The 9,995-nt window shown below is 33.1% G+C and overlaps 1 long non-coding RNA gene across 1 annotated transcript; it reads right to left on the bottom strand.

Moving 5' to 3' along the window:
- Positions 1–404: 404 nt before the first annotated feature.
- On the bottom strand, positions 405–1,781 carry LOC110858765. The gene is made up of 3 exons (XR_002548768.2): positions 1,671–1,781; positions 1,385–1,559; positions 405–1,033 (listed from the first exon to the last, which is right to left on the bottom strand). It is a non-coding gene; the product is annotated as an uncharacterized LOC110858765 (long non-coding RNA).
- Positions 1,782–9,995: the final 8,214 nt, after the last annotated feature.

Raw genomic sequence — 9,995 nt, 5'->3', positions numbered from 1 at the left:
GGGCTAATCACTTGCTCACCACTCGCCAAAAACATGCCAATTATATGCAAATGAAGAAAAATCTAAATCCGAATTGAATCGGAATGATGTAGATTTTGATTTTCTTTTCAATCAAAATCTAGTAGCGACCTAAATCTTGTCGTCAAAATTTAAATTACACTTAATTATTTCTTTCTTCGTAAAAATTCATGAGGAATGAATGCACACTTAATTTTTTCGCAGTGTGAATGCGAATTTCTCGGTAAATGAATGAATTAAAATCTTTGATTTCTTTTATTCAATAGGTAAAAAAATCTGCAATTAATATTGCAATTCATACCGTAAAATAAATTATTATTTTTCTTAAAACACTACGCAACAAGTAAAAAATTAACAAAAAATAGGTAACAAAAATAAATAAATACTTTTTCGTTAGTGTCAATTCTTGGTAAATTTTTGGTCGTTTTTTGGTAAATTTTTCGAAAGTGAGACCGGAAATGAAGAAGTTATGCATACGTAAAAATGTGTCAAGCTCTGTCTTTTTATGGCGTCGGGTCACTAGGAATTTGTCATTTTTTTGGCGGTGTCGTAAAGTCGTCATCGTCACATTTTTTGTCTTTTCGTCATTTGGTTAAGCGTCGTCATTTCGTCATTTTGTCGTCATTGTCGTCATAATTATTTATGTAAATGAGGTCAAAAAGTCCAGTCTTTGTTTGTTGAGTTTGTGTCAGGTGGGTCATTTTTGTTGTAAATATTATTTTTGGCGGAGGTTTTTGCTAAATATTTTTAGTTTTTGGCAAAGGTTTGACAAACTTGACGATGTGTTTTTTAGTTGAAGAGACAGAAGACCTGGCTTCCGAGGTGGTGGTCGTGGTGGGGTCAGTGTCAACCTGATTTTTAGCCGAGATGGCGTCGGGACCGATACCGTTTCGGATTTTGGCAATGATATGGTTCAAATCGGGGGGAAGTTTGGTTAAGAGTTCGTCGAGAGAGTCGGATATTATGGATTTTATGGATTTTCCAGCTGCAGCGGATTCCAAGAGGTGACGACCGGCTGGAGGAAAAAAAAATAACAATTTGTTTATCGACTCTTCGGGAATTAATTTTTTTCGAAATGCGGGGAACCCGTGAAAAGGGGGGACCTTGAAATAAAAATTTGAGAAATTCTGGTTTTTCACGTTTCGTTTCTCCTAAATATGCCAGCTTCTAATGGCTTTTTTTCGCATATTTTTTGCAAAGCACATTTGCGAAATATGTAGCTAATAAAATAAAATAGCCCGAGTCGGAGCTGATGTAAAAATGTGTTGTGTGTCGCCTTATTATTCACACGACACCCTGACTCGGGCTTTTTGAACACAAATTGGAAATTTTAACTGATTCGAAATTTGTATACGAAGATACTTACTTGTAATTACGGGAATCGGGATAAGAAGCAGTAGAAGAAGGGGGAGGAGAAGTAGGGCTGCCTTAAAAAGGAGGAGGGGCAAAAGGACCGGAAGTAGAATGGGAAGAAGGGGAATTAGTCCCAATTTCTTGAGGAGTAAGAGACCCTTGAGTAACCCCAATAGGCCACCAAGACCCTGAAATTCAAAAATGTGTATTAATTTTGCCATAAACATGCATTTATGCTTAACTTGCGCCATTGTTATAGCTCAACTATGGCGCAAATTAGACCAGCTTGAATAAATTACCTTCAACCCTTTCAATCCCTTCAGTCCCAAGAGTCCAATTAATTCCTTGTCGAATCCGAAGTCATCTTCCTCTTCGCCACCGCCCCATCCCCCGCCGCCGCCCCCCCAACCACCCCCACCACCTCCACCTCCGCCCCACCCACCACCACCACCCCCATACCCGCTCTGAAAAGAGATAAAAAAGGTCAAACTTTGCCTAGTAAATTCAAAAATAAGTTGGGAGCTAAATTATTTAGCTGCCAAAATGCCGAAAATTTGCAAGAAATCAAAAACTGCTAATTGGAACGGTCAAATTTGACTTGAAATTTTGTTACCATTGTGGGTAATAAATCCTTACCACAAAGTCACATATTTTATTACACTCTTAGAAATCCAGTAAAAAATAATAATACGAAGTCGTATTCATGCATGACTCTACCAAAGTGGTTTTAATAAGTAATACCGTCGATTAATAGCTCAGTTCAGTATTAACGCTTTACCTTATCGGCAGTAAATTTGCACGGACCGGCATAATTTTAATACCAAGCCGTAGAACTTTAATACCGAGAAATCACTACCTGCTGGACAATACCAGATTTCTAATGTGTGCAAGAAATCAAAAACTACGAATCCGAAAGGGTCAAATTTGAATTTCACTAAAATTTTTGTTACCACTGTGGGTAACAAACCCCTACCACCTTTTTAAATTTTGTTACCAACTTATTTCGACCGTAGAAATCATGAAAATTAACTCACCATGCTGGGATAAATTTGATACTTGAACGTTTCCTGGTGTCCACCACCCCCACCGACGCCGTACGAATCGGAGGGGACGCCATAACTGGACCCACCGTACCCACCTCCACCACCGCTAACGTCGCCGCGAGGTTCGAAAACCACGGCGGATGAGGTGGACGGCAAGGAAGATGAAGACGCGGATGAGGAGGACTTGTGATTTTGTTGTTTAGAATAGGTCGCTGAATGCGCGAGGCTGACGCAAGAAGCGAGCAGCGCCAAGTGACAGATTGGACGGAGGAGGAGGAGGAATCGTGCCATGGTTTAACTACATAAAAAAAATTGTCAAATTTTCGCCTCAGTTTTCTAGGGAAGTTTCAATTTTAATAAAAAAATATATCTCAATTTTCCCACTTTCGAAAAAAACTACGAGAAAAATCAGTGTCATTTTTACCATTAAAAATCAAGCAGTAAAATAAAAACTTGTCTCAATTTTATATCCTAAGAAATCATTCTACGACAAAAATCAGTCTCAAATTTCCTAAAAAAAAGAACTGAAACAAATCCGTCCCAAATTTCCTGCTGAACCCGTCTTCAAATTTCTCCTAGTAAAAAAAATCCTCCCAAATTAAACTAGTCTCAATTTTACCCCCTGACAAACAATTCTTTCACAAAAATCAGTCTCAAATTTCCCAAAAAAGTGAAGCAAATCCGTTTCAAAACAAAAATTAAACTAGTCTCAATTTCCCCTAAAAAACTACCATAAAACCACTCTCAATATTCCCTAAAAACTCTTACCTTTTACTCCGTGAAATCGAAATCGTCTCGTCGTCGTCCCGTCTCACTCTCCCCACAAAAAAGTAGAAGAGTGTCTCTACTTCTTAACTTATCACTACGTTATTATCCCTGATAACCCGTGTTATCTCTTGGTCAACTGTAGACTGGTAGCCGTTGCCCGAGTGGGACACCTTATTTATAGCGACGGCAAAGTAAAAGTTGTTCATTTTGCGGTGACCCACTCCTCGCGACGATATTATTATTAGGCATTTTTTTCATGGTTGGCACCCGATGCATCGTGCGGACCCTGCGGAAAGGATGGGGCCAAATTTTTAATCAGGAGAAATTTGAAATTTTGACCTGGACAAAAAATTTTCAAAATATTTTTTTGCGAAAAATTTGTGCAAAAAAATCTGCGACATAATTTCTGCCCGGGGTTCGTTTGGTACGTATTCTCGGATGGTCGTCTTGACTGGGTCTCTATTATTGTGTTTGCATTGTTATCCCGTCCCTTTGTAAACTGGGGGCATCAATCATTCAAAAAATTATTGTGAATCGTATGGTTTAAAAAATGGGCGACGTTTTCTCCACCTTGGTCAATGCAGTTAGGGAGCTATGCTGAATTGCACATTGTAAAAATCCATTAACCTACCTACCTACTGCACAGGATAAAAAAGTAGGTGGGTAAAGTTGTGTAAAATATGTTTATACCCGGGGGATGTGGGAAATTAAGGAGGAGTAATTATGGTATTTTGTATTTTGAGTTATTATTAAGTTACCAATTCACGCAGGACCTGGTAACTTTGTAAAATCTGTAAAATCTAAAATAAAATTATATGTAATTGTAATTTCTAAAATAAATTTTCAAAATTTTACAAAATTAAGAGACGCCCTTGATCTGAGGAAGTTTTCAAAAATTTGGGAGCTAATTTTCCTTCGAAATATTTACAAAAGTTTGTAAGTTTACGGAATTTACGAGTTTTGCAAAGTTACCGATTTACCAAAGACTGCGTGAATTACCTCATTATTTTTAGAATTTTGTTGACTTGTTGGTTTAATGGGGGGGTTAAATATTTGGAAAATTATGAGAAAGAATGATTTTTATTTGGGAAAAATTTTTCATAATTATTTTAAGGTGAACTAGTGAAAATATTAAATAAAATGAGATTCATAAAATTTTGTAGATTTTAGAATTAACTTTTTGTAAATTTGTAAGGTTTAAAGTCCTTAAAAGAAAATAAACATAATTTCTGGACTAAATACGTATAAAGATTCGAGTTCAATGTCCAAGAATGCTAAATTGAAGTATTTTTATTTATTTGAAATCATCAGAGAAATTAGAAGGTATCAAATTCCTCTATACTCCGTGATAAATTTCATAGTGCATGCATTTTTCCTCATGGCTTTTTTTATTTTCCATGATGCATTTCATACAGATTTATTTCTCCTGTACGAATTTGTAACTTGCAAATTTTAGCACAAATTTATTTTCAATTTTGTATTATTAATCTTTTCTGATTTTGTTTTCAATAGAAATTGCTTATTCAGGTAACACGAATATTCGTTTCATAACGAATCCTAAGTTTACGTGCATGTAGTACTTACTCCGTGATAAATTTCATAATGCATGCATTTTTGCCCATGATTATTTTTTTGTTTTTTATACTGATTTTTACAAATTTAAAAATTAAAAATTTTTTTTTCCACGATTAAATTTGCTATACATTTTTTTCTTGTTTTTTTTTAAATAAAATGAATTGCTCATGAAATTTTTTTATTTTTCATGAAACATTCTCTACTAATCAATTTTTCCGAGTAATTTGTATTCGTTGTAAATTTTCAAATATTTATTTTCCATGATAAAATTTCTTACCATTTTTTTTCTTATAAAAGAAATTGCTTACTCACGCTGCCCGTAGCATATGCGGATTTCGTTGGTGGGCGTAATATATACGGGTCTCATTTCATCATGACTAAATTTACCTACTCGCATTTCTCAGGGAGATTTTTATTTAGCGAGAAGCATCATCATTGAAAAAGTGACAACAATGCAATCTTGTTTTTTCTTCTTCTTGGCAAAAAATGAAAGGGATATGTATTTAAACGAAAAAAGAGGATATTAGCCTCAAATCCAAAATTATCCCTTTCATTGAATCTTCTTCTTCTTCTTCACTAATAATAATACCGTGAGATGACATGATGATGATGATGATCATGGTGATGACAGAAATTAGTGTGTTTTTTTTCGCGTATTCATTAGAATATTGGTGAAAAAAGAGGAGATGAAACGAAACCAGCAATTCTTTTGTTACTGGTTTTGTTGTATTTAATTTTGTGCAGGTCACTTTGCGGAGGTAGGTAAGGTAGCAGGTATGGATGGAGGGATCATTAAGGGATTGAAATTATGATGAGATGATGATGATGGAAATATGATATTTTTGGTAATAGGTATAGGTGAAGGATGAAAATAGGGTGGTAGTGACAGTGACACTGAAATTTTGGTGGGGTATGTGCGGGAAGAATGTGGGAATTTTTTTGGGGAGAGGGTCACGTGAAGACTGCTGTTTTTGGATGGAAAAATCACAATTTTAAAGGAAAAATTGAGCTATTTTTAGGAAGTTTGAATTTTTATGAACTTAAAATCATGCTGAAACAGAAATTTGGTTTCCAAATTTTCCAAAAATATTTTTTGCTAATTTACGAAGAAGTAGTACATATAGCAGAATTTCGTAAAATTTCTGATTTACTATTGAAATTTACTATGAATTACCATTAAATTTACAGAATTGCAAAAATTGTTGATGTTTGTATAAATTTTTAAATTTTTAAATTTTAAATTTTTGTATAAATTTAATGCCAAATTTGTGCAAATTTATTTTCCATGAAGAATATATCCATAAAGGTCGAATGTTGTTCGGTTGAATTAGTGTGAAACTGAGTTCCTAAAAAAATAAGTTTCTCAGAAATTTTGACTAAATATAAATACAGGTCCTTTATTTCTGCACAGCCCCTTTACAAAAAAAATCTATCCAAAGAAGAAAGTAAATCAAAGTGCGAAAATGAAAATCAAATCCGAAATTATTTTCGGATCTTCTCTTCTCCTTATTCAGTCAAAAAGATTATCTTTCTGAATGAAAGGTTGGCAAAGTTTAATTAAAAAAAGAAGGTCATCAATCCGTCCGTCGTCTTCTTCTTTTGGAGAAGATGCACAAATTACTCGGGAGGATAAGTAAATTGGCTGCATTATTTGTTCAAAGGATGGATTAATATTTAACAATAAGTAAATAAATGGTGGTAAACTGTGCCTGGTTAGTTTGTGGCCTGGTCTGGCCTTATTATTTGCATAAATGCAGCGGATGCAGGTATGTGATTGACGTGTGTATGCAGTATTGATGACGGATAATTACACTGATCAGTTTCATTACGTGGGGAGGGATGAGAAAAAATTATTAATAGATGCGAAGTCGATATATGGATGTTAGTAATTTGGTAATGTATTCATGTAAGGATGAAAGAATAATGAACATGGTGCATTAATAATGCAATTCACGCAGGGCTTGGTAACTTTGTAAAATTCATAAACTTACACAAATTTTTACAAAATTTTACAAATATTTCGGAGAAAAATTAGCTCACAAATTTTTGTAAACTAATTCAGATGAAGAGCGTTTTTTGAATGTTTTACAGTTTGTAAAATTATTTTACAAAAGGTACAAAGATTTTACAAAGTTGCCAAGTATAAAAAAATCGGAAATATGTAAATTATTTTGATTGTTGTAGGAACTTCCACGTGTATTTATTTCCGATTTATGAGAATTCACGTCAAAATGAAGTAACAATTACACCGAGATCCCCCCATTCACGTATCTAAATTATTAATTCGATTTACAAAAAAGTAAAATAATGACATCGACTTCAAACAAATACAAGACATTAAAAATATGTTTCTGACGACTGGAAATGTACCTCAGAAAATTATTGGCAATAAGAAATAAGATTTGTGTCATTGTAAAAAGTAATACGATAACAAAATTATGTAAAATTGATAATTAAAAAAAGATTTTGTCATGAAGTGTGGATTTTTTTAGTACTTCCGGAGACTTTTTTAGTAATGATTTCCAGATTATTTGTACAGTTTTGTTATTATGTCGTGTAAAATAATATAAATTTTCACATTTACAGTATCGAGATTTCTACCAAAAATCTCACTTTGCCTCATAATAATTTTTGTCTCAATTTTGTACCAAAATCAGATTTTATTTTTCAATCAATTTGGCGAATTTTACTGTATGGAAAGATTATTTTTATTAATTTGAGAAGAAGGTGGCACATTGTTCTGTTTTTAAAAAAGTACAAGTCTTTAAACCTTTATCTCAATTTTGTCCCAAAATTAAGTCTAAATCAAAGTTTGTTCCTGTAATTTTTGTGATTTTGCTTTATGAAAAAAAAATTAATTTCCTAAATTTATGTAAGATATATTTGTTGTATGGATAAAATTTTTGTCTCAATTTTGCCCCAAAATTTGGTTGATTTATTTCTATAATTTTGATCATCTCGCCTCGCATTGTACAAAAATATTGTAATTTACCATTTATGCAACATATTCGTTGTACGTATAAAATTAGAATTTTTAAACCTTTGTCTCAATTTTGTCCCAAAATTTAGTCCAATTTCTCGCTTTGTGCAAAAATATTTTAAATTACCAAACTTTACTAAATTTGCTAAATATTTGTAATGTTGATAAAATAAGAATTTTAAAATCTTGATCTCAATTTTGTCCCAAAATTTACTCGAATTTGATGATATCGCTTTGAGTAAAACTAAGTATTTTAATTTGCAAAATTTTACTAAATTTATGCAAGATATTTGCTGTGTTGATAAAATAAGAATCATTTTTGAAATTAATTTAGGCCGATCCGATCTTAGTCTAGATGGGAAAAACATGCACATACACGACTTGTCAGTCTGTCTGATCTCTCATCTCTCATCTGATCTGAATCAATCAATCAGCAGGCAGGTGGACAAAGCAGGTCCGCTCCGGGAGTCGGAATCTGCCCCACTTTGTAATCCTCTCACATTCTCACCTCTTCCCAAGCGGTCTGACACGAGGGATGTGTCATCTCCTCGTCAGGATTTTTTTAGGGGGAATAATTTACGTGGCAATGATCACAGGGCGGCTATTTATGTAACTACAAAAAATCACTTAAATATTTGATTAACATTTGTGACATAAAAACGCCAAAAAAATATTTTGACATTTTCAATATTTTGAAAGAGTGACTAGGTTCAAGCGTCCCAAAATTTTACCAAGTATTTACGAAAAATAAGAATTTGGTCAAAGTTTGGAATTTGAATATAATCGACCGGATTTTTTGTGACACAATTTCTTTAACCAAAAATATTTGGTCACAGATCGTTCGCTACAATATTTTAAAAATATTCGTATTTTTGAAAAAATATACTAAAAAATTCACATATTTTAAAAATAATAACGGAAATATTTATGTCTAAATACCTCGAAATATGTCAAAATATTTTTTTAAAATTTGATATTTTTGTCATCTATGCGAAAAGCTAGGAAAGACACCCACAAAGTTTGACGGTCGGTCGGCATCAAATCAAAAAGTTTAAAATGAATGCATATCCGCCGTCAAAAAATACGATACGAAAGGCGACACTGCAAAATTTAAAGGGTTTAAAATTGAACCCCATCCTTTATGCGGGTCTCGTTTGGAGGAAAATATTTATATGAAAATTGAATCGCATCTTTTTGCCGGTAACATGTTATGTCTTCTTAAGGAAAATGAGAAGACGATCCTGAGATGAAAATCTGGATTATTTATTGAGGACCACGCAGAAAGGGTGTGATCTAATTTTGATGACCAGTCCATTAACAGGGAACGACGCCTTAACGCCAAAAAATACTGATGGGATACTTTATGTAGGGTTTCTTTGATGCTCGTGCGAAGTGCGAGTCATCCTTTCCCATTGTCTGTTGAAGAAAAGTGTGACCATTCGTGTTATTTATTTCCAGAGGACGGTTATATATTTATTTTCAATTTTTTGATTTGATGAGGATCAACGGTCAAACTTTGTGGGTGTTTACCTTAACTTGCTTAAGCAACAAAAATTTCAAAATATTTTTACATATTTCTAGATTTTCGGACTTGTCTATCTTTCTGTCATTATTTGAAAAATACGTAAATCGTTTACATACCTATTTACATAAAAAAATACGAATATTTTATGAATATTTCAAAGATGTAAGACGTACCTAATCTTTTTGCTCAAAGAAATTGAATCGCAAAAAATCAAGAGAATTAAATTTAAAAATGCAAATTTTGTGAAACACGTTTTTCTTACAAAGGTCGTATATATTTTGGGATTTTTCGTAAATATATATCCGCCCTCTGCTGATGTATTGCATTTTGTCAGTGTCAAGGGCTCTTCACTGGCTTCTTTAAACGGGGACCGCTTTCGTGATTTCTTGCAGCATTTTAAATTGTTAGGGATCTTTCATAAATTATTTGATTCTTTGACTTTTCTAGTTTGAAGTAGAGTTTAAAATTTCTAACATATCGGCATGTTTTCTGGACGAATTTGAAAAAAAACTTGTGTGTTTTCTAAACAAATTAAAAATTACTTAGCTTTAATAGGAAATGTGTTGACAAAAAATTTACTTTTCAAATATTAGCAGGGGTTCGAAACTTCAAAAATATCGCATTTTGACAAATAATGGTTTTAATGAAAATTTGCTTCCTAAAAACTTAACAATTTTTGACGATTTTTTAAAACTTGCTTCCTACAGCGGTGCATATGTAATTTTGCACAATT

The sequence above is a fragment of the Folsomia candida genome, unplaced genomic scaffold (assembly GCF_002217175.1).
Source record: "Folsomia candida strain VU population unplaced genomic scaffold, ASM221717v1 Fcan01_Sc022, whole genome shotgun sequence".
Lineage (NCBI taxonomy): Eukaryota > Metazoa > Arthropoda > Collembola > Entomobryomorpha > Isotomidae > Folsomia > Folsomia candida.
The sequence above is the reverse complement of the archived record's forward strand: the minus strand, read 5'-3'. Positions and strand labels throughout refer to the sequence as shown.